Here is a 26465-nt window from a genome sequence, read left to right as displayed (position 1 = left end):
GTCACCCAGGAATCCCAGATATGATCATGGCCAAGGAGAGTCAAGCCAATTTGCAGAGCTAAAGGCTGTCCAGCTGACCTTAGATGTTGCTGAATGGGAGAGGTGGCCAGTGCTTTATCTTTACACTGACTCATGGATGGCGGCAAATTCTTTGTGGGGGTTGTTACAGCAGTGAGAACAAAATGACTGTCAATGAAGTGGTAAACCTATTTGGGCTGCTGAACAGTGGAAAGACATTGCTGCCTGAATAAAGAATATGGTTGTAAAGGTGTATCTTGTAGATGCTCATGTGGCCAAAAGTTGGGCTACTGAAGTACAACAAAATAACCATCAGGTAGATCAAGATGACAAAATTTAGGTGGCTCAAGTAGACTTGGACTGGCAACAAAAGGGTGAATTATTTTTAGCTCGGTGTGCCCATGAGACCTCGGGCCATCAAGAGAGAGATGCAACATGTAAGTGGGCTAGCGACCAAGGGGTGGACTTAACTATGGACGCTATCACACAGGTTATTCATGACTGTGATATATATACTACAATTAAACAAGCCAAGAGGATGAAACTTCTCTGGGGGGAAGGGTGACAGCAAAAGTATAAATATGTGGAGGCGTGGCAGGTTGGTTATAACCAGTCCAGAAACCATTAACGCTGTAGAAGAAAGAAACCTTCTGTTTGACACAGTCATCAGGAAACCCATGTGAGCGCATTAACTTCTCACTGAGTTAGGGAGATTCTTGAAATTGGGGTGTGAACCCCTACAATTCTATGATTCTGTGATCTTCCCCATCTACTCTGCCCTGGTGAGGCTAAATCTCAAGTATTGTGTCCAGTTCTGGTCTCCTCAGTTCATAAATGACAGAGATATTCTAGAGAGAGTCCAATGGAAGGACACAATGATTACGAACCTGGAGCATTTCCAGCCTGAGGAAAGGCTGAGAAACCTGGGACTTTTCAGCCTGGACAAGAGAAGATTGAGAGGTGATCTTATCATTGTTTATATATATCTGAAGTGCAAAAGTCAGTTTGGTGGGGCTGAGCTATTTTCAGTGGTGTGCAGTAACAGGACAATGGGCAATGGGCAAAAACTGTAACACAAGAAGTTCCATGCAAATATCAGGAAGAATGTTTTACTGTGGGATGGTAGAGCACTGGAACAGGCTGCCCCAAGAGGTTGTGGAATCTCCTTCTATGGAGATATCCAAGATCCACATGGATGCTTTCCATAAAATCTACTTTAAGGAACAAGCTCTGGCAAAACATTTGGACTGGGGAGTCTCCAGAGATCCCTTTCAACTGCTGAGATTTTTTGAATCTTTGTATTCTCACAAACCATAGTGTCTCATTATCAGCAAAACCTAAATGGAAGTCAATCTTGCTCTCTTATGCAGGATCATGACCATATCTGCTAAGAATAGCGAAAATCCACCACAAGACAACAGCTAAGAAACCAGTATGAAGCTTAAAAAGATATAACAGGACTCTTCCAACATACCAAATGTTCTTTAAAATATCAAAGTGAACACATAGTTACACATCTTGGATATTCTCTTACCTACTGTAAAAATAAAAATAAAAATAAAAATAAAAATCTACAGTCAGCTATTAAACGAAGGCTCAGTAATCTTCACCAGACTTGAGAGGATTTAGATTTATATCAGAAGAATGAAATCCTAGTATTTTGTTCAGTCTGCTCTTGAGGTATTTTGGAACTGTGACTTATCCCACACACCTAGAAAAAGCCTGATTCTATCAAGCTATCTTTGGCCACTGAAGTATTTGAAGCTTTCTGAGTTACTCTTTTCTCACCACTATCTGTTGCAGTGACAGTGTATCTGGTATATCTTTCAAATAAGGGAACTATAATGAAAAACAAGAGGAAGGGGGTAATGTGATCTTGAAAATCTATGACTTTTTACCATTTTATTTTGCAGTATGTGTTAATGTTATGTGCTTTACACACTGAAAGAGGTAAAAACCAAACAGGCTAGGTCATTTGGAAAAGATGATACAGTGATACATATTTAGCCTGAGAACAACTAATCCATACAATTCTCTTAATACAAAGATGCAATGTAACAAATTGATTGACCATTTTTAAGGTAGGTGGTAGTATATTAATGGTATGGATGTGGCAAGTTCACTGGAAACAATTCACTTAACTTCCATAAGTGCTACCATAGCCAGACCATCGCTTAGTAAGACAAGCATTTATAGCTGTGATGCATTTGAATGGCTTAGGAAAATATACAGAGTGAAGTAATCAATTTTCAGAGGCAGAAAAGCTTTCACCACAGACAGCATAGAAAAAACCCAACGCTGTTATTCTTTAACTACATGTGGAGATACAGTTAGAGAGCAGGACTGGAAGTTACAAACAACCAATATAGATGTACAAGCTATAGTAGAACACAAGCCTTGGCAAAAGAAAGTGGGATCCCGAAGAAGGAATGCAAGAGATAAGAGAGTGCTTGGTATGATGTGCTTAGTATGCTGTTCTGTGTGGAATCACGCAAATACTGTTCATACCTGGTTTGTTTTGAACTAGGCTCTGATTAATGTTACTTAGTTATGATTAAATAATATAGCCTAGTTGCAGAAATATTATTGGTGTACTATTTTTAGCTATAGCTGAAAAGGTATATAAACTCAGCTGTGTGTATCAATTAAATGGCTTCATGCTTTCATCAAGCTGGGAACTCCATCTCATTATCACAGCCATCAACTACATATATGCAAAAGTATTCAGAACCCATCAAAAGGTCCATTACAAGGTTACGGTATTGAAGTTATTCTGATCCAGCAAAGGGCCACAGAGATGATCAGGGTCTGGAGCACCTCTCTTATGAGGAAAGGCTGAGAGACCTTGGACTGCAGCCTGAAGAAGGTGGAGAGGGGACCCATCAACACATATCAATATCTAAAGGGTGGGAGTCAAGTGGATGGGGTCAGGCTCTTTTCAACAGTGTCCAGAGACACACAGGGCAATGGGTCCAAACTGGAACATAGGAAGTTTCATATGAACATGAAAATAAGCTTCTTTACTTTAGAAGTGACAGAACCTGGAACAGGCTGTCTGTTGTGGCAGGGAGGTCACTGTGATACATACGAGTATAGTTTGCACAGCAGCACAGACTATACTCATGGAAAAGTATTAGATGTTGATAGGAGGTCACGATGTCCCTGGGCCAAGTGATAAGCACCTCAAGGCAGACATGAACTGCTTCAGCTGAGCAACCCAAGTTGCCAAGATGTCTATGGGAAACTTCTGTGATTATGTTGTTCAGCCTGCCTTCAGCGAAGACCTCACAGAACTGCTGATAATTGTAACTATAGGTATTTTTTAGAGTAAGCTGTCCTTGGTAGTCTATTCTGTTTAGCTAGCAGGTGTTCTCTTTGGGCTGTGTGTTATGCACTGGCCACGCTGATATGGTGCTCAAAGGAAACTACACTGTTTGAACCTTGAGAAAAGTAAAAGCAGGAGATGGTCTGTGGCAAGTGGGAGAGGAAAAGTGCACTTTGAAACAGGGGACGCCCTGCCAGCACTGCCTTTCACATCTGCTGCCGATGCATTCCTGTCTGGTTTTTTTAGGATTAGGATGATCTCAAAGGTCGCCTCTTCCAGAATGTGTTTCTCACTGCTGTTAACTGTTGGGAGTTGTTTTAAGGTTGTTTTTCTTCAGCACTCTCAGCCAATGATTGTGTGCTATTCTCAAGAGGACTATATAAGTCACGTATTGTCAGCAATAAACTGAAGCCTGATCACTCATGTTGGGTCCAGTGGTGCTTCCCTGCTCGAGAGCAATCATTTTGGAAACCTGCATTCTGCGGCAGCTGTCCAGAGAGGTTGTGGTGCCTTCTCTGGAGATATTCAACCTGCCTGGATGCTTCATTGTGAAACTTATTATAGGTAGCCTGCTTTTAGCAGGGGGTTGGACTGGGAGACCTCTGAAGTTCTTTCCAACAGCTACGATTATGTGATTCTGTGATTATTTAGAAGCCCACATGTGGTCACTGAAATACAAAACTGCATTAGTTAGCTGTCTTCTTCATGAAGTAGATTACAGGTTCTCACCATCAACATTGATTCCTCAACTTCACTTTGATCATTTCAAGTGTCTGGAGTTTTTCTTTTGCAAAAGCAGCAGTAGTGTCTACATCCTGTTTTTTCTACCCATTAATAGTAAATATATCTCTTTGCTGTTAGAAACACAGGTCTTTCTGTTATCCTTAAATAGCTTATTGACACAAAGGGCATTAATTTGAAATTGCTGCAAAAGAAAATAAAGCTCACTTGCCTCTTTTTTTACTGTTTAAGAGTAAAAGAGTCATGTGAGTACAGCTGAAGAAAGTGAAGTTCTTCTCTGCATAAACGGCTGGTAATGGAGTCTGGTGGAAACTTGATTAGTAGTGTTGAATTGAAATTATCTGAAGTGTGCTAGATTGTTTAAACACAGAAAGGATGAAATACAAATAGACAGAAAAATGTTGTTTTGGCATTTTAATAGAAGTCACAATTCAAACTAGCTCATTAAATGCACACTGTGAAACCTAACTTTGATCTTTACATCACTAGAGAGAAAGATAGTAAAAAAAACCAAAAGCTGTGATAACTAGATGTGGTATTTTTTTTAATTTTACAGCTCTCTCAGATGAGATCCAAGCATTCCTTTGTGAATTTTTTTCTTCCAAAAATCTTGGCAGCAGAACTGCTCTTAATTTTAGATATAAGGGTGAAATTAGGCATGCAACTCCATTACTATTAACAATGTAATGAAGAATAATGAGAAATAAGAGCATTAATATTTTTTCCAAGATAACAGATCATTCTTAATGCCTTAATTTCCTATACCTGGCAATACAAATATACTGGGAGCTCATGAGGAGAAAAAGGACAAAATTTGAAACAAAAATAATCCATACTACCATTCTATCTTGCCAACAACTAAAATAAGCGAGAATTAAATCTTTGGTGAAACTCAGTGGTATTCTTATTTTTACTTGACTTGGGGAAGCCTGAAGGCTGATGACTGATGATTTAGTGATTTCAAATATCTATGCAAGAACATGTTTTTATACAGACCTGTAATATCCAAAAATATGCAAAAAATATAAAAGTCATCTTGGTTGTGGCTAAAATAAAAGCTGATCAAAAATCAGATGAAGAACATGAACATTTTTCTACTGACTCTAGGAGGTTTTGGATGGTGTCCATTTGGAGACTATATACTGAGCAAGATTTCTATACTAACCACAATGTCTTTATTTTATTTTATTTTATTTTATTTTATTTTATTTTATTTTATTTTATTTGTCAAGGGAAAATAAAAGTACTTATTATAATGATATTCTGACAGTATTGAGAGCAAGATATCTGATCTCCAGCTATGGAGAAGGAAGGAAAGCTTTATTTTCTTCATTAAAAACAAACAAACAAACACAAAACAAACAAACAAAAAAACGCACAAAGCACAAACCCATAATGTCAAACAACTACAACAACAAATAAACACATATACAAAAAAATGACCCAATAACATTTTTATCATTATTAATTCAGAATGGGGGAAGATATTTTGTCTGTAATTGCATTTTGGCTTATTCACTAAATTTTCTGTTATAAAAAGCATTAATTTATAGCAGCTGCTATGAAAAACAAGCTGACAACCTAATAAGACAGCTGGCAAAATATTTTATTAGGTTTGTCTTCTAATTGAGATCACCAATCTTTCAACAAAATTAAAGAAATAACCTTCAGGCTAACACTTAAGGTGATTTTGGATGAACTCCAAAACTGTATGATACAAAGAAATATTTAGGAAAATGGAATTATAGGAGATGATATCCAGATTAGGCCAGAAAACAGGCTGAATTAAGCTTCAGTCACAGTGATCAGCAGTGTAGTTTACAAAACCTGTATAAAGCCTATACAATAGGATTGTATGCATATAGGTATGTACCCTTTCATACAAATCTGCTGAAGCCTGGATTGTAGGTTTGGGGGCTTCTAACAGTTTTGAAACATGTTCTCCTTTAGATAATCTCAATTTGTATGACTGTACAGTTCTGTTCTTGCTCTTCCTATCACTTTACTGAATAGCACCAAGTGCTTGGCTTCAGTAGTTGGAAGCTACCTGTGTAATGCTTATACAGAAAGCACAGGAGACACACACTCCAGTTTGTCATGCTCCAATATAAAGGAGGGAGACCCTGTTTTTCTCTAAGGTCTATATGGATCAAGGCTGACACAGAATATATATATATATATTTCAATGCAAATTATTAATTTTCTGGTAAAACTGCCTGTGTCAAAGATGAAGAAATAGGCAAGTTACACACAAATCTTTTCAGGTCCTTTATTTTTTTCAGTATAAAATATAAGACACTAAAACAACCTTTGTAGTATGGGCTATTCTTCCATTTTCCCTGATTGAAAGTTAGATGCATTTTCTCAGCCAGCAGAGAATGTTCACAGCCAGTAAGAATGTTCCTGCTTTTTCTCATAGAAGCAGAAACATTTCTCTGAGGCTTCCCAAGTATTACAGACTCAGATGCAATCTTCCTGAGAGGTTTGGCCTACTCAGATTAAATTCTGTAATCACACACTTGTGTGAAATGATTACTTTTGCTCCTCCTTTTTCCAGAGCTATCTAAAATTATATTCTACTTTTAGAAATGATAAGAGCAGGAAATTTTGTTTCATAAGGGAAGATACTTGGCTAGATATTTGAACACAGGAAGTAATCTTACTGAGTATTTTACTTAGCAATGATTTTCCTATCTGTCAGTCTGTATGACACGACCTATTCCATTATACTGAGAGCACTTTAAGATAATCCATTAACAAAATCTATGTGCAATCAAGTCACATATTTACACACACACATTCATGCATACTACACTCAATACTTAGTAATTAATCTACTTTCAGTGGGCCATCTCATATCATAACCTTTACAAATCAGGGGATCCTAGACCTATTTTCAAATCCCAGGCTACTTAAGGTGTGTAATTTAGTTATTTGCTCATAACAATAGTAAGTACAGTTCTGGATAGATCAGGGAATAGCTGCATGTGCTGGTGTAGAGCACAATGTTTTTAACGATGGGTACTGCTCTCTGTAGCTATTCCTCAAGTTCTCAGTTCAAAAGTAACCCTATCTTTTACCATGTGACACAACTGAATAACCAGAATACAGCATGTCAGGTTAGTTGCTGGCACTGAGTCTCTCCCAAGCTAGATCCAACATCATTAGAGAAAAGATGGATATTTTTTCATCCAAGACAGGTGAACTTTTTAAAGAAAAAAATGACACAGTGAAATAAAAACTTTTGAAGAAATGATTAATATTTTCATACATTGGTCTTCTTCAGCTGATGATCCCTTTTCCAGTTTTGTATGTATTCCAGATTTTAAACCCAATGCAATGCAAACAGGCTGGTACATACATTCAGAGAAGATAATGACAATGCTGTTGAATTGAATGGCAGAGACAGGTCAGGTCCATTATCAGAGTATGTTTGAAAGCAGATAGTTAGTGTACTAGAATAGTAGTGTCCATGGTTTACGGGTTGGTTCGGCCTGGTTCCATGACAACTGGGGTGTGGGACCCACGCCCCAGGAAAGGGGGAAGGGGGAAAGGGAGATGGGCCTAGAAACAAAACAGCAGCAACAATCTGAGGAGGAAAGCTAATTTACTAAATAAGATATTGGAAAGCAAAATAACACAATATAATACAATATAACTGGGATTGAAGCTAATAAATCAAATCAAATGAGCAAGAGAGAGTGTCTGAAAAAATCGAAGGCCATATGCTAAATACTGAAGGCGAGACAGCAGCGAGCACCGCTGCTGGGTCAATCCCCCAAAGGAAAGAGAGTGTCTCGTGACACACTGTTTTTATCTTTCCCTCTGAGTGGAAAAATGTAAAACTACAATTCAATGCTAAGTCCCTTGGGGTACATAGTTCTTCCTCTCTTCTGAGATAGGTATACCCAGAACTATCAATGACTCACAGAGGTGAAGCATCATCTCTTTTACTCCCAATGCACTACATGATGTTATGATGTGGAATACCAATTACAAAAAACATACAACCATGACAAGTAGTAAATTGCAATACATTATAATTTCAGCATTGTCATATTCAAACCATTTCCAGTTCCAGTATACTACTAAAACTCTCTTCAGGAAGAATGCTTACATGAAATCATTTTAAATAGTAGTTGCTGAGCTGCTGCATTCTGATCAGATACAGAAAACTCCTGAAGCTCTGAACATGTGTAAGATAAGACGAGAGGGGAATTATGTTTCTGTTTGTTTATGTTTTCTTCAAACAAAATGTAGCTTCTTTCCCAGCATGATTAGGTGGAAACTTAATCTTTCTTGATTTGATTACTGCTTTGATTTCACTACAGGTGATATTATACTGTCAGGAAAGGAAAAAGGAATTTCCACTGACAGTAATGAGTTTTATCCATTCTATTCATTTGAGAACATTCCTTTAAGTCAGGGAGTGTTCCATTCTTTTTATTAAATAAAATTAACACTGTTTTTGTTGTTTTTTATGTTCTGCAAAATAGCTTTGGTCTTATTGATTTCATCTGTTAAGTACTGATTCGTTTACAAAAACAGCATGTAGTCAACAGACAGGGAAAGTAGTTAGTTTTATTCTAATGAGCATTAAGAAAGATTCTAACCCTTTAATTGGAGCAATAATGGACTCAACTTTCTTTTACAGCTGGTTTTCTTTTTTTTTTCATAAGTGCTCACCCAGTATATACACACGTGAATTTTCTTCACAAAATATGTACTTGACAACCTTCCTCAGGTGCCTCCGTTGGAGACAGTAGTCCAGGATTAGCCTTACAGCCTGACCTTCACTATGTTGACTCATCTTCAGGACCATCAGCATACATGACTTGTACTGATCAACAAGTGTCATCCACTGCTGCAATAAAAGGCATTGGAAAAACCTTCAGAGCTGTGATAAAACACTTCTCCTTTCAAACACTTTTCCAAACTTTTAAGCTCAAAATTAATTTTCACCTACAATTACAATTTCAATTGTACATCCTCATTAACAAACTTTCTGAGATTAAAATCACAGCCATGACCACGTAGAAAACAGGACAATAGGAGGTTATATTCCAAGAGAAACAGTACTTAAAATGCTGCCTTGCACTGGACAAATGTCTGGCTAGGGAGCACTTGAGAACATTTCCCTCAGAAAAATATCTGTTTTTATCCTAAGGACACTTGCTGTGCCTGTTGTGTTAAGAGAGTAAATGGCATAGGCAATTTTTGGTACAATAAGGATGAGTAATGAAGACTTTTATTTTATTGTAGATTAAAGCCCCCAGGTGCCCTGCAACTCCTTGACTGCATAGTAATGGTGTGATGGGATGAATAATGAAACCTATATGGCAGAAGTAGTTCTATCTGATTTTATTTCAGTGCAGTTTGTATTTTCCAATATATACTTTATATCAGGTTATCAAAGGATACTTTTATTGGTTTCCTAATTTCAATTTTACCTTAATACCACTTACATTAAATCTAGTATGCATTTTTATGCAAAGCATAAGCCTTCTTCCATACTTATGTTTATGACAAGACTAGAGATATTGCTTTCTCTTACCTTTGCGATAGATTATTAGACTTACATGACTTACACTGATATTTTTCAGCAAATTCAAGAAACTGTTTTGTTAGGTATCTGCATGGCTGTTTTATGTACTGGTTTCCAGGTAATAGAATTACACTAATGCTCCAGCATAATATTAATTGTGCTTGATCAAATTTGTTAGCAAGTGGAAATATTTCATTCAATTTGCATTAAAATAAATCATCTCCAGAGATATGCAGATAGTGCACATGGGGAAATTTTCCTATATATATTTACATTTGCTTAGTTTTTCCAGGTATATTTATTTGATTTATTGTTTTCCAATTAAGCTTACACTTCTTCTTTATCACTAACTGACATCATAATGAGCCCTCAAACCCACATCCTCTTCCTTAAAAAGAAAAAAAGACCAAAAAAGACTGAGCACTTTCAGGCAATACAACCCTTTCTTTTATCCCTTTTCAGGATAATGTTAACACACACTTTGCATCTTCTTCCTAGCTGAGCTTTACAAGAGCTACATTGGAATGTCATGGTTTTATGATTTTTGTTTTAGGTATTCCACATCATAATATCATGTAGTGCACTGGGAGTTAAAGAATTAATGCTCCAGCTCCAGATGAGAACTACAAAGCCCAAAAGACCATTCACTGTTCTGTTTCTGTTTTCCATTCATAGGAAAATATAAAAACTGTTTAATATCTTTATTGATGACCTAGATGAGGGGATTGAGTGTACCCTCAGTAAGTTTGCAGATGACACCAAGTTGGGAGGATGTGTCAAACTGCCTGAGGGTAAGGAGGCCCTTCAGAGGGATTTGGATAGGCTGAACAGCTGGGCTGAGCTCAGTGGTATGAGGTTCAATAAGGCCAAGTGCCGGGTCCTGCACTTTAGCCACAATAACCCCATGCAATGCTATAGGCTTGGGGCAGAATGGCTTGAAGAATGTAGAGAGGAAAAGGACCTGGGGTGTTGGTTGATGCTCGGCTTAACATGAGCCGGCAGTGTGCCCAGGTGGCCAAGAAGGCCAACGGCATCCTGGCCTGTATTAGAAATAGTGTAGCCAGCAGGAGCAGGGAGGTGATCATCCCCCTGTACTCAGCTCTGGTGCGGCCGCACCTCGAGTACTGTGTTCAGTTTTGGGCCCCTCACTACAAGAAGGACATTGAGGCCCTGGAGCGTGTTCAGAGAAGGGCAACAAAACTGGGGAGGGGTCTGGAGCACAATGAGGAGCGGCTGAGGGAGCTGGGATTGTTTAGTCTGGAGAAGAGGAGGCTCAGAGGAGACCTTATTGCACTCTACCACTTCCTGAAGGGTGGTTGTGGTGAGGAGGGGGTGGGCCTCTTCTCCCTGATAAATAATGACAGGACAAGAGGGAATGGCCACAAGTTGCGCCGGGGAAGATTTAGATTAGATTTGAGGAAACATTTTTCTCTGCAAGAGTGGTCAGGCACTGGGATGGCCTGCCTAGGGAGGTGGTTGAGGCACCATCCCTAGCGCTGTTCAAGAAGCATTTAGATGAGGTGCTAAGGGATTTGATTGAGTAGTTCAGTGGGTAGGGATGGTGATAGGAGGATGGTTGGACTAGATGATCTTGTAGGTCCTTTCCAACCTAATGTATCTATGAATCTATAAATCATAAGAAGCCCCATTTTCCCTTTCTGCTCATCTTTGCAGTGCATGCTCTCTAGCTGTCTTGTCTTCAGCATTAGATCAAGGCCTTCAGTTTTTGGACACTCTCATTTTATTTATTATCCTCAATTCCAATTATATTGTATTATATTGTGTTATTTTGCATTCTGATACCTTATTTAGTAAATTATCTTTCCCTCCTCAAATTGTTGCCACTATTTCATTTTTAGGCCCATCTCCCTACCCTTTCCCCTTTTCCAGCGCATGGGACAGTGGGTCCCCTTGCCCCATTAGTCATGGTACATGGCTGAAACAGACTGGAAATCGTTGACACAGAGAAAGTTAAATTAAAGGATTAGTGCTGTTCTACCTTCATAGAGTAGACAAAAAATGTGAGTAATAGAAGCTGCTGCTAATGTTTCCATGTGAAAGTACCAAAGATGAGCTGTGCCTGAGATAGATACGCAGAGAGATATTCTTCCCTTGCTTGTGTGCTTGAAAAATACTAATGAACTTACTTTACTTTAAAATAGAAAAAATGTTGACTGCTTTTAGTCTGGTAGCAACTGGTAAAATAGTGCATTGTCTGCACTATGTATAACACCTTGCAGTATCTTATTGTAGAGCTATAGAAGAGACTTGCTTGTACTACTGAGAAAGGAGGCAATTTACTGAAAATAGGTAATTTACCACTTGAGAAGTCCTCTGCACTGTCCTTGGAAAATTCTACAATCTCTCTAAGGAAAGGTAAGGACATTCTTTGTCTTGTGTTACTCATTAAGCAAATTGCAAATACAGTGTTTCATTTGCTGAAATTTAGAATAGCTAAACTAAATCTCACAACTCTGTGAGAGTATGCTGTTTCTGACTGTAATGAACACTAGATATTTGAAAGAAAGATAAGAAAGCCCCAAGTGACAACATAAGGGATGAAATTTTAGTGCCCTGTCCATAAAGAAGGGTCTTCTCCAGACCAGTAACAAGAGATTTTTTTAAAACAATTAGTGACAGATCTTGATACAAATAACTTCCAGATGGAGAAATACTTTTGTTATTGTTTTCCTTCATTTTGTTTTCTTCCAAAGCTAATTTTTCTGAAGGAAAATTTGTAGTTTTAAGTTTCAGTGGTATACAAAGAGTTATTTACAATAATTTATTTCCCAAAGATGGCTTCTAATTTCCATCTGCTTCTCTTGAAGCGTGGCATCTTTCCAACAGGCACAGCCCCAGTGAATTCAGAAAAAAAAAGGGGATAGGTCTGCACAGTCCCTACTCTCCTGCCTCTACTACAAACCAAGTGGTGCAGGTGGAACTGCAGCCAAGAAAAATGGCAAGAAAAATGGCAAGAAAAAAGGGGATAGGTCTGCACAGTCCCTGCTCTCCTGCCTCTACTACAAACCAAGTGGTGCAGGTGGAACTGCAGCCAAGAAAAATGGCTCGACCTAGTTTTCAGTGTTAGTGTAAGGTCTTCAGTTTTAGACTATCTAAATCTTATTTTATTTGATTTATTAGCTTTAATTCCAGTTATATTGTATTATATTGTGTTATTTTGCATTCCAGTATCTTATTTAGTAAATTAGCTTTCCTCCTCAGATTGTTGCTGCTGTTTTTTTTTTAGTCCCATCTCCCTTTTCCTTTTTCCCTTTTCCACTTCCACTTTCCTGGAGCATAGGTCTGTGGGATCCCCTGCCCCAGTCATCATGGAACTGAGTCCTTAAAGCATTGACATTTTTGGTGAAGGATGAGGGTAGAGGCTCTTTTGGGCGGGTAGAGACATACTTTTCAAATGTTCTCTCTCTCTGCCCTCAGAGAGCTTCATTAGAAAGCTTATCTGTACTGCAGGTGCTGTACTGAAAACACAGCCTTGAAGTCCAAACAGACTGCTAATTTTTCTGAGATATTTATAAACTATTTGGGGGCTGTAAAGAGTAAAAAAAGAATAAAAAGCTTTCTCTTTAAAACTGCTCTTAAAGGTATTGCATTTCATCATTTTTCCTCTTTTAATGCTCAGAACATACTGGGACTTAATTCAGTTTGCCAGTTTGATCTATGGAGCTATAGGTATATATGATAAATTAAAAACTTTCTTGTAAATACCTGATATCTGCCTACAATGTGGCATACAGCTCCAGAAGGAGTGACTCCAGGGGGAGTTGCTAATTTTACAGAACTTGTGATTTATAAACAGTCTCCCAGTCTCTCCCTTGAATCCCTTGTGAGTTTTTTGAATTCTCATCCAGTGATCATAATGATCATGGTGTCAGTCTCCCTGAATGTACTCTTCATCATTTTACACAGTATCTGCATTTATAAAATTTCAAGGAAGCCTTCCTCAAAGCCAGAGAATACTGACTGGCAGGGAGTTTGGAGGGGCTTGGGAGAGACTTTAGAGAAATGGGCATCACTGTTGTCATGGAACTTTTCTCCTGAACACCTGCAAGATCCTGAGAACAGAAGCAGATATTTGAGACAGGGATGTTGCGGCTCAGACAGATCAGGGGAGGCACAAATTATTTGTGATCTGGATTATGCTTATTGGACCTTATTCAGTACTATACGTGAGAATCATAGAGTCTCTGAAATAGAGTGAGAGGGTCTCCAAACCAAAAGGGAAAGTCTCTGGGCCAAAAGGGAGAGTCTCCAGGAGAGAGTAGAAAATGATCCAGAGAGAGTCTCCAAGCTGAGAGGGAATGTACAATAGGTACCAATTGCTACAAAAGGATGCACAGACAGCAGTACCATACTAACAGGGATTCCTTGCTTTCCATTCATAATTTAATTCTTCAACTAGAGAGCCAGGGAGTGATCAGCAAAACTCACTCCAGTGCATAAAGCCAGAGGAGAATGGAGGCTGATGGTAGATAACAGTGGCCTGGATGAAGTCACATCCCCACTGAGTGCTGCTATGCCAGACATGTTAGAACTCCAGTATGAACCAAAGTCAAAAGCAGCCAAGTGGTGTGCCACCACTGACATTGCTAATGTAATTCTGCATTTATCTGCCATTAATATAAAATGATATTTAGAGTAATGGTGATGCACTTCCCTTATGAACAACTTTAAGCAATCTCTTTTCAGAAAGCTTATAAAAAGCAGAAGCAAAAAGGAAAGTTATAGAATACATAATTCAGTACCAACATATCCAAGGTGGAAGGATGTCCTTTTCCCCTTCTTTAATAAATAAATAAATAAATAAATAGAAACAAAATAAGAAAATTCAGTGTAATCGACAAATTAACATGCAATTGGGTCTGGATCTTTGGAACATATATTATATAGCTAGTCACAAAAATTTATTGTATAATATAAATTCAAGGCTTATCTTGAATGCAGCATAGATAATGGATGTAAACATTAAGTAAATAACAATAGTCCAGAAAGCTGGCAAGGGATACCAAATAAGGAACAATAGCATGGAATGTTACGAAAATCAATTTGGTCATGTATATGTTCATTAGATACATTACATTACATACATTAGATAAAAGTAACTGACACTTTGCTTTTAACTTGCTTATAGACTAAACTGAGACTTATCTTTTCAGGAGTATTTGAAAGAAAAGGATTTGGTCAGTAAAGAAATAAGGATGAGAAATGTAATTAGATTCAGGTTGGGAAAAGGCAATATGCAAGCAAAGGGAAGATTCTACTTCTGAGATCATTCTCCTTACCTGGTTCAGTTTCTCAGACATTTCAACCTGCTTTTATTACTAGAAAGATCCAAATTCCTCAATGTCATATTTAAATAAATTACTTCCTTTTTTTTAACTAAAATATTATTTGTTTACATTGCTGTGGCTCCTTAGAGGCAAAATATTATTTTACATGAGTGAAAGGAGAATCAAAGCACATATACACACACACATTTTGTACTATCAAACACTGGTGTTTATTACATCTGTCTCTATCAGTACTACAAAGACAGAGCAAAAGGAGGCATCAAATCATCAACATAAAAACATCTGTTGTTATGACTTCCTATTCCTATTTTTATAGACCACTCATTTGACATATAACTTTAAGATATATGGGTAATTTAAAAACACATCTTGGGGTGGAAATCATTGTTACAGTACCTATATCCTTTCTCATCTGAATATAAGCATTATTAGCCTCTGATCTCTTATTCCCACGTAAATACTTTTTTTTTTCTTTTTTATAAAATAGAAATATGAAGAAAAGTTCATTTTACTGAAAACATTTCTTAATAAATTCTTAATGGAATCTGATGCTTTTCTTTTGAAGTCTGAAGGGAAAATTAAAAATAAAAATTAAAAAATCAGCACATTTTATAGGCAGGCAACTCACAATCAGGTTTTGATCTCCTTCTTGGAAATTTGTTCCTATTAAATTCCTTCAGATACACACATTTTTAAATCTCAACTTAAAGATGAACTTTCATAACTCCTTCTATTCCCATTTGAAGATACTTAGCATTACTGAAAACAGAACTCAGCATCTGTCTACATATTTTTGAAGGTTGCAGAGTACAGAGAGTGGTGGTAAAGTTTCCAAGATTATGATAGTTCTGGACAAATAAAAATTCAATCCATGAAGAAAAAAATATATAAAACAGAAGCACATATTGTGAATATAAAATTACATATTATGTATCAATGTCAGAGATATAAAATTGTATTAAATGCTGAGAAATTTTATATTGGTCATGGCACAAGTTATATTTAATTATATAATTAATTGATTTATATTTCAGTAAATAGCAGGGTAGCCAATCTTCTCTCTATTTCATACACAGTGAAAGTGGTGTGGTTGCATGGGTGTCTTGAGAACACACTAATAGTTTTTAAGGAATCCTGACTGCAAGACTGAGAGAAAGATACAGCCTTTGAAAATATTAAGTTCCAAATAATATCAGAAAAAAAATCCTTATGAGCATATATTGTGTATGCTCCGGATTTAAAAAAAGAAAATGGAAAGGGGGAAAGAGGGAGAAGGAGAATGGGAAAAAAAGGGAAATGAGGAGAGGGGAACAGGGAAATGGGAGAGGGGAAGAAGGGGAAGTAAAGAGGAAGGGAAAGGGGAAGGGAAGAGAAGGGAAGAGAAGGGAAGAAGGAAGAGAAACAAAGAAAAAAAGAGAAGAAAGAGAATAAGAAAGGAGAAAGAAAAAAAAGTGAAAAGTGGAAAAATAAAAGCAGAAAGAAAGGGGAAAGAAAATGAAAAGGGAAAAACAAAACAAAACAAAACAAAACAGAAAGACTTTCAGTATTTTCAAAGTATTTGTTCTGAAGAAATCTAACCAGGACACACAAGGGTGAAGTGAACCAGGCCCTAGTTCAACTGCTCACAAAAGTGCTTATTACCTACTAAAAGTGTTCCAGCTGAGCTGTGCATGCCATGCAATTCACACTTGAAAGTCTTTGTGAGAAAAGGAAATACAAAAACGAGGGCATACCAACTATTTGAACTTCTATATGGGACTTTAAACACATTTAAACATAATCTGATATATGAATTAGCAGGCTTTTAATTTACTTTTGTACAGTAAGTCTATATATTTTCCTTCCAATAGTTTGCTAGCCTGTGTAGTGTTTAGAATGTGGGTATGCAACCCTACGGCTCACCCAGGCTGCACTGAATGGGAATTATCTTGGGCTCCACATATGTAGGTCGTTCCAAAAGTAATGCCTCCTGTTTAATTCCATGAAAACAACAGCTATAATGAGCACAGTAGTACTGTTCGATACAGCACATTCTCAGCCACAGAAACCCATTTTTCAACATAGTCATTAGCTTTCTATTTTTGTCAGCAATGAACAGCAGCCTGCATGCCATACTTTTAAAAACCTGCACCAGAAGTGACCCACTGTCACCACTGCTGAAACACACTACCCACTACTGCACTGTGCTCACATCCACTGTTTGGTCTCTATAAATGTTCACTAGTGTCAATTAATGTTAATGGCTGTCATTTTTTCTGCATGGATGTCACGGATTACACCCAATGGAAACCGAGAAGGGAGAGAGAAAAAAGAAAACAAAAAACAAAAAAACTGCATCAGTGGCCGCGCGGCCGCCCGAGCAGAGCCGTGCTCCGGGGAGGGGGAAACAGTGGGAAGAGATGGGTCTACAAGAAAACAACGGCACGATCTGAGAAGGCATGGTAACTCTACTAAATCTAATAAAATTGAACAATTGAGAGAGAAATGAAGTTTCCAAACCAAAAGCTGTGAGCTTAAGTTAAGGAGGAATGGCAGGGGAAGCACACGTGCTGAACCTCCACGGCAGCCCAGAGCAACGCGCCCAGGCAGAGCGCCGCCTGGCATCCGGTGTGGAGCTCCGCCCCTCTGCTGCTCCCACAGCATTAACTCCTTCACTGCTGCGTGATGCTCTGATGTGGAATACCGGCATCAAAACCACAAAACCACAACAATGGAGAAATTCAGTGACACACATTTGCACATCCAGAATGATAACCCCTTTCCTATCACAGAAGACAGTGTACCTGAGATCAGGTGATCACTGAGGGACTGCGTCTTGAATTTTTTCTTTGATGGGGAACTCATGTCACCATTCCTTTGACTGCCATTTTGAGTCCAATTCAATTCCACCCCTTTGCTTCATCCATACTTCCATGTCAGATGCCATATTGACAGAGTGCCCCTCTGCTATCACATGGCAACAAAATGTACTGGCTTATTGGTGGGAAGATTCCACCTCTACTATCATACAGCCAACATCTGCCACTGATGTCACGGGCCAATACCATAAAATAGAAAGCATTACTTTTGGAGCAGCCTCCATAAAATATATAATATAATTAATGCATACAAGTAACAAAATGTTTTCAGTGTTTTTTTTTTTATTGAACCATAGAAAGAAGATCAAACAAACAGTAAAACTAGTGGGATATAGTGACTTTGTTTTTGTGAAACAAATGCATCAGTCTGGTTCAATGGCAGTGGCTACAATTCTTAGTGAGGTCTCGATATATTAGCCAGAGATTTTTGATGCAGTGCACTGATGTTGTTGGGCCTCATGCAGCCTGCAGGTTGCAAGTTGGATTTACCTGGTTCAGAGTAATGACAGATGAATTTTAACTGCAATAATAAATATATCGATGTTGCATGGTTTCATTTTTTTTTAATGTCTGTTTCCACTAGCTTCCAGATTTATCTCCATTGAAAAACAAGAAAATGATGACTGTTACTTTCCAAGGCTTCCTTGTGCTGTTTTTACTTAATAAAGAATATCCCTAAATTCTCTCATTTAGAACAAGGTAAACAGCTGGTTCAACATTCTGTTCCTATTAGGGCAATATACTCAACAGAAATCATTGCATTTTTTGAGCAGTTTAATGATTCAAGCAAATCAGCTTTCTTAGACATTTTTGGTTTTTGTAATGTAGTTTTGTTAGTATTCTCAGAATCACAGAATCATGGGGGTTAGAAGGGACCTCTGGAGATCACCCAGTTCAAGTCCCCTGCTTGTCGCGTGTTCTCAGTTTGATTAAGAAGCACTGATTACAACTGTATGAAAATAGTGAAAATTTAATGTCAAAGCAAAACATTAAAATAGAGATGAACTAATTTGCATTCATTAATTGTACAGACTTATTTATTTAATATACTGAGAAGGTATCTCTGTATTTGTTACAGAGTAGAAGAACATAAGCATTTCTCACCAACATATGGTAGAAATTTTATCTTTGAGATAAAAAAATTATTCCTTGGAAAGTCCAACCAACTACAACTGGGATGTAGAATTTTCTGAGAAAAACCCAGACTTTTATTTATTCTGTAAAGTGAGCAATGATTGGATTCCCATCCCTGAAAATTCCAGTTTATTAGTAAGCTGGAATTGTACCATGAATACTTTTATCTTAGAAACTTCAGAAAGAGTATGTGTAACATATCTTAGCTTCCGAGGGAAAGACAAAGTTGTTTTACTTATTTGAGCCTTTTTCCCCATTTACAGATGCAAAATATTTATAAACAAACAGTTATATGAGAACTCTCTAACAAGATTTCATTTTATTCTAGGTATTTCAAGTCTTGGGTTAATGCTGTTAAACAATAAAGCAAATTTTTACATTTACCTCATCATAATCCAGGCATAACCTGTATGAAACTGTGCAAACAATGACATACTTTACATATCACCATCAAATTCTACAAGAAACTAGAACACAGATAATACTGCCATTTATCAGGGATGAAACAGCGTATTAAAAATATATAAGAAAAACAGCTAAATAATTGTGAAGTTCATAGTTCTTCTAGTTGTCTTTTATTATTATTTATTTTTAATCCTTCTCTCTTTTTTTTTTTCTTTCAAAATTGTTGTTGTGGGAAAGGATAGTGCTGTTTTTCACACAGACAAAAGCTGCATCTTGCCATTAGCTTTTTCAAATATAAGTAAACAACAGCAGACTGAGCTAAATGGACTGAAAGTTACTGAACATTATGTTGGGAGGATTCAATTCCAGCAAACTTCCTTCAGATTGAAGAACAATGGAACCCATCTCCTGGATAAGAACTTTAATTTTATAATACACTTGGCAACAAAACTAAACTACACAATTTGTGCCCTCTTTTTTATTACTTCTTCTTTTCTTTTTCAAGATATTAAAGACAGTTTTCTCAACCACTGAATTAATCAAAAAACTCACAAATCACATGACTTTGCCATCTTTAACTGTCTGATAAACAGAATCCAAACTAACAGCAAAATCTTCTGTCACTATTCTTATTAAAAGCAGCCTTTAATAGACAACAGCTGCTTTCCACAGATCTCATATAATTGTTTTCAAGATGCAAAATTTTATTTCTATGCATGCTGGACACTGATACCCAGACAAATATACATCAAGATCAGAAGTGGAAAACTCACCAGCACATTGAAGACACAACTAAATGCATTAGTTCAGAATTAGCACAGAAGTACATACAGCTCTTCCAGTTGTGGCATCTTAGTAACATAGTACTGCAGTACTATGGGGCTGCACCATGCTGGGTTGTTTAATTTGTCCAGAGAAGGACAAAAAGGCTGTGAAGGAGCTGTAATACAGGTCTTACAAGAAATGGCTGAGGGAATTGGGATTGTTCAGTCTGGAGAAGGGGACATCTTACTGCTCTCTGCAGCTCTCCAAAAGGAGGTTGTAGTGAGGTGGGAGTTGGCCTCTGCTCCCAGGTAACAGTAATGGACTCAAGTTGTGCCAGAAGAGGTTCTGATTTGATATTAGGATAATTTTTTTCTCAGAAAGAGTGGTGAGGTTTTGGCACAGGCTGATCAGGAAGATGATGGAGTTACCACCCCTGGAGGTGTTCAAGAAAAGGGTAAAGGTGGCAGCTGGGGATATGGTTTAGTAGCCATGGTGGTGATGAGCTGACAGATGGACTAGACAAGCTTAGTGATCATTTCAAACCTTAATGATTTTATGAATCAATGATCCTACTAGATATATACTTAAAATGGAGACTATATGCACTGCTGAATCTTAGGTTTGGATTTTGTTCACCATGAGGTACTTAAAGTATAAGAAATGCAGTATGCTATGCCTTGTAACAAAGAGAAGGAAAGCAATGGTTCAGGCATTCTGTAATGTCATACCAAGTCAGACAGAATACTGCAGATAGTATAACTCGTCTCTGCAATGTGTGGTGATTAGAGTGACAAGGGGAAATGGCCACAAATTGATGCATAAGACGTTCCACACAAATGTGTGTGGGAACTTCTTCACAGTGAAGGTGACAGAGCACTGGCACAGGCTGCACAGAGAGTGGTAAAGTTTCCTTCTCTGGAGACCTTCAAGACCCACCTGGACACCTAACTGTGGTCTAGGGAGCTGCTTTACCAGGGAGGTTGGACTAGATGATCTCTAGAGGTCCCTTCCAACCTCTACAGTTCTGTGATTCTGTGATTAATGTATTCAGAAAGAATTTTATCTCAGTTCCATTCACTGCTCACATTAAGAAAGTCATATCATAGACAGAAGTTCAGAATTCACAGACAGAATTCCAATTCTGGAACTGTAACTAACAGTTCTCCTTATGAAAGCTGTTGTTGTAATCTTTAGCAATGTTAAAATATTGATCTTAAAATAGCATTTTACTACTGGAATTGAAAATTAGGAAAGGAAATGATACCATTTGAGGTATCATTGCGTTTGAGGTCAGTGTTGATTCATCCAGCAGAAGATTTGGCCACTGATTGTATACCAGACAATGTATAAAGGATACAAATAGGACATACAGGGGATAAAAGCTGGAAGTACACCAAGAAACTCTTTAGGCAATAGAGTATACTATCATTGCCACTTGTAACTGTTTTGACACAGATATCCTGCAGAAAGTTGACATGTTCTTTATATAATCAATACCTAATGAATGACAGTTAAAGAGCAGCTAACTTGAAAAGCAAGCATAGACAGCCAAACAACATTTGCTTTATATAAATTCTATCAGTGCTGGACAGAGGAAAATGAACCACAGCCAGGCTGAAAGTTTTGATCCATGCAAAATCTTAACAACTCTAGCAATAAATCCCTTAGGTTATGTGACTGGATAGCAGCAATGAAGAGAGCATACCAGTGGTTTGTAAATATCCTTCCCTCAGATCATAGTCGGTATATCAGCATTTCTTGGAAAGAACAGCATGTCCAAACGCTTTTTACTGCCCCTGTCAGCAGCCAGGTCCTACAGAGATTTGGCATGAGACCTTAGCAGGTTTTGTCCTTCTGCAGAAGTAACAGACAGATTTCAGCAGTATGAATCCTGTATTTTATCCCAGAACTTGCTCAACATATTTTTTTTCGTAAACACATAACATTTCCATCTTTTGGTATAACTCTCAAATGCTGATATATGCTCTTCAAAAATTTTAAAAAAGGAAGGGAGGAAGGGAGGGAGGGAGGGAGGGAGGGAGGGAAGGGAGGGAGGGAGGGAGGGAAGGGAGGGAGGGAGGGAGGGAAGGGAGGGAGGGAGGGAGGGAGGGAGGGGAGGGAGGGAGGGAGGGAGGGAGGGAGGGGAGGGGAGGGGAGGAGGGAGGGAGGGAGGGAGGGAGGGAGGGAGGGAGGGAGGGAGGGAGGGAGGGAGGGAGGGAGGGAGGGAGGGAGGGAGGGAGGGAGGGAGGGAGGAGGGAGGGAGGGAGGGAGGGAGGGAGGGAGGAGGAGGGAGGGAGGGAGGGAGGGAGGGAGGGAGGAAGGAAGGAAGGAAGGAAGGAAGGAAGGAAGGAAGGAAGGAAGGAAGGAAGGAAGGAGGAAGGAAGGAAGAAGGAAGGAAGGAAGGAAGGAAGGAAGGAAGGAAGGAAGGAAGGAAGGAAGGAAGGAAGGAAGGAAGGAAGGAAGGAAGGAAGGAAGGAAGGAAGGAAGGAAGGAAGGAAGGAAGGAAGGAAGGAAGGAAGGAAGGAAGGAAGGAAGGAAGGAAGGAAGGAAGGAAGGAAGGAAGAAGGAAGGAAGGAAGGAAGGAAGGAAGGAAGGAAGGAAGGAAGGAAGGAAGGAAGGAAGGAAGGAAGGAAGGAAGGAAGGAAGGAAGGAAGGAAGGAAGGAAGGAAGGAAGGAAGGAAGGAAGGAAGGAAGGAAGGAAGGAAGGAAGAAGGAAGGAAGGAAGGAAGGAAGGAAGGAAGGAAGGAAGGAAGGAAGAAGGAAGAAGGAAGGAAGGAAGGAAGGAAGGAAGGAAGGAAGGAAGGAAGGAAGGAAGGAAGGAAGGAAGGAAGGAAGGAAGGAGGAAGGAAGGAAGGAAGGAAGGAGGAAGGAAGGAAGGAAGGAAGGAAGGAAGGAAGGAAGGAAGGAAGGAAGGAAGGAAGGAAGGAAGGAAGGAAGGAAGGAAGGAAGGAAGGAAGGAAGGAAGGAAGGAAGGAAGGAAGGAAGGAAGGAAGGAAGGAAGGAAGGAAGGAAGGAAGGAAGGAAGGAAGGAAGGAAGGAAGGAAGGAAGGAAGGAAGGAAGGAAGGAGGAAGGAAGGAAGGAAGGAAGGAAGGAAGGAAGGAAGGAAGGAAGGAAGGAAGGAAGGAAGGAAGGAAGGAAGGAAGGAAGGAAGGAAGGAGGAAGGAAGGAAGGAAGGAAGGAAGGAAGGAAGGAAGGAAGGAAGGAAGGAAGGAAGGGAGTCACAGAACAGCATGAAAACAGCTCCCAGATAAAACAAAAAATAAAGTATCAGAGCAAATAATTTCATGGTTAGCAATCATTTTTTATTCCCACAGATAATCATATATTGTATAGATTTAATTTATACCATTGATTTCTCACTCCAGTGAAGTGATTATTACAAACTACTTGTAAATTACTGCTTGAGAGTTGAGTTGCTAAAGGTTTTCATCGGTAAAAAGTATTCTGATGCCAAGTTTGAGTTCTGATTGTCAGGATGTCTGATAATATTGTGGCTTCCAGAGGTAACCCCAGCCTTGTCATGTAGATAGCTGAGGAGAACTGCCAAGTGCAGCTCTGTGTTTTAAGGTAATGTTGTAGTTACGTTGAAAAATCAGGCTGTAAGATCAGTTCTTTTAGCATTTAACTGCTTAGGCAGTTAAAGTAAGGGCAAACCAGAGGAGACAGTAACCTCAAATCTACTCCTAAGGAATAAATTCTTTTTGTAGCATGGTGGGCTAAAGATGCATACCCAGGTAATTATCACTTGCAGCAGGATGGAAGGAGCCAGGTGGGAAGACAGGGAATTGGATCATCTGTTGCAGCAACCTCCAGGATGCTATAATCTCAGCCACTAGCAGCTTTCACTGGCTCGTTTACAGCACACACTTCACTGACAGCTCCAGTGGAATAAAAGTATTCACAGTTACTGCCCACTTGAGAGGCTAATGTAGATCAGCCAGTGATGTAACTTCACATCCTAACTGGTGGTGCAGTAACTTTCATAAACATATCAGTCTGGCTGACTGACTTAGGCCTGCACCAGGAAAAAAGGGTGCAGTTCCTTGCTTTGAGGGTTACTTTTCCTTCAGACCGCTCCAACCTTTTTACTACAAACTCCCTGGAGCCTTTAAATAGTAATAGTTTGCCTGTGTGAGACAGTCCTGGAGGAATATGAAGGATGAAAAGTTGAACTGGAAAACAAAATCTTAAGAAAAACACAAATCATTCTAACTGTTATTCAGGACTACCTAAATAGGATAAGGAAGCTATTTCAAGGGTTTTATCCAAACCACTTCTTCAAAGCCTAGCAAAATGTGCTGCCTGAGTTTAATAATCCTTTGAACATTTACTTTTGTTTGCAACCTCAAAGCTCCTTCTCCAGAAACACCCAAGATTCCAAGGGATCCTTCCTAAACCAACAACAGATGTGCTACTTTGGTAGACCACTTCTGAATAAGTGTCGTACAACTTCAGAAGTGCAGGGTAAAATATTACACAGGAAGAACTTCTGAATAGCAGTGTCCGTGCACCTTATAGCTGGGTATGTGTAACAAATGCATCTCTGCCTGAATAATACAGCAGCTGCACTAAGGTGAAAAAGACACAGTATGTACATACAGGATGCTGCACAGTCAGTTACAACAGCAGTCATCTGTGGCTAATTAATATGACAGTGTGCAAACTCAGTCATTACTTTACTTGTCAGTATTAACGCAGACACTTCTACACATATATAATGATGAAAACAAGGAGCTCAACATTGACGTAAATGCACAACACTAATTATTATGTCACTTTCTGCTTAATCTTTCTCTCCATATATGAACATGGATTGATTAATTGTTCCTTTATTTATTATTCACATTGCGGTAATGTCCCAAGACAAAAATCCATATACTTTTCTGGTAGAATAGACAGTATTTCCGAATGTGTCCCTTTGCAGATAATTCTTTTACAGGCATTTGTACAGCACTAAAAGACAACTGAGAATAGTTAGGATCTCAGTTGCTTAACCCACTGCCTGCTATGTTTTCCAGTAATATGTCACTCTTCTCTGTACTTGCCACTTGACAATCATTATATGTTCTCTCATTTAATGAATACAATTCTAATCTTGGAGTACAGATTATCTTTCAGTTGTTTATGTAGTCTAGCACTTTCTGACCATGACTATGGCACCTCAAGACTGCAGAAATAACAAAATCAAGGCCAAACACACTATAACCACAGAGAGCATACAGATGAATATTTAATACCTACACCCACAGTTAAATTCAAAGTTGAAGGCAGTCTATGTATACTTGTACATTATGCTACAGAACTTAAAAGTGACAAGGTCATCCACGTTTCTAGAGGAGAACATTAATTATCTTTGCATGGGAGCCATGGCTTAACATATAAATCAGCAATTGTGCTGACAGTACAGTACAGCTTCAAAAGAGCTGGTGATTAAACCTTAGGCAGAAAATAGCATTGTAAGATAGATGTTAGAGTAACTACTAGCTGTTTTCAGCAATCAAAATCATGCAAAACATATCGTTTATGGGTTAGGCATGCTTAAAAAATTTGGAAAAATGTCAGACTTGGATATGGTAAAATACAGGTTCTAATCTATCCATCTAGGTTTGGTCTGACAAACAGAAACTCTGGTAACAAAAGACAAAGAGATATTTATAAATTCATTAAATGAAACCATGTTTATTTTTTTCGAGCTCTATGAAAGAACGCATCGTGCCTATTTTGATGTCCAAGTGTCAAAACATGTTGACACTTTCATTTTTACTAGTTTAAGCCTTTCAAACATCAAATTTACACTATGTTGTATAAAAAAAAATTCCTTTTTCATTCTTTCCCTTTCATAACAATTTCAGTTTCACAACCTAATTAAAATCAATTTTCCAAGTTTCGTAATATCCTTCTATTTAGTCTTTTCATGGGAAACTTTTTGAGATGTAAGCTCCATTCCATGTTTGCTCACATGGGGATACAGGCTGTCTAAGACAAGTTCAGGATGTGGATTTTGAACTTTTTATTTGTTCACATTGTTGGAGAATCTGGAAAGTCTGACAATACAGAAAATATCTACTGAAAGCTGGATATTGCTAGCTCTCAGCACAGCGAGAGATTTCACTGCAAATACCATTTTATAGAACCATAAATCAATCAGGAGAAAAAAAAATAGATTCATAGATTCATAGATATATTAGGTTGGAAAGGACCTACAAGATCATCAAAAGAGGAACTTACTAATTAGTTCCCCGATCAGCCTAAAATCGCTTCTCCTCATATCCAGGGCTGAGGCTTTGGTAATATTTTTCCTCCTATAGTTTCATAGATTCATAGATACATTAGGTTGGAAAGGACCTACAAGATCATCTAGTCC

This window comes from Cyrtonyx montezumae, unplaced genomic scaffold (genome assembly GCF_038088225.1).
Source record: "Cyrtonyx montezumae isolate F1298 unplaced genomic scaffold, pur_monq_1.0 scaffold_11, whole genome shotgun sequence".
Taxonomy (NCBI): domain Eukaryota; kingdom Metazoa; phylum Chordata; class Aves; order Galliformes; family Odontophoridae; genus Cyrtonyx; species Cyrtonyx montezumae.
Note: the sequence above shows the minus strand (reverse complement) of the source record.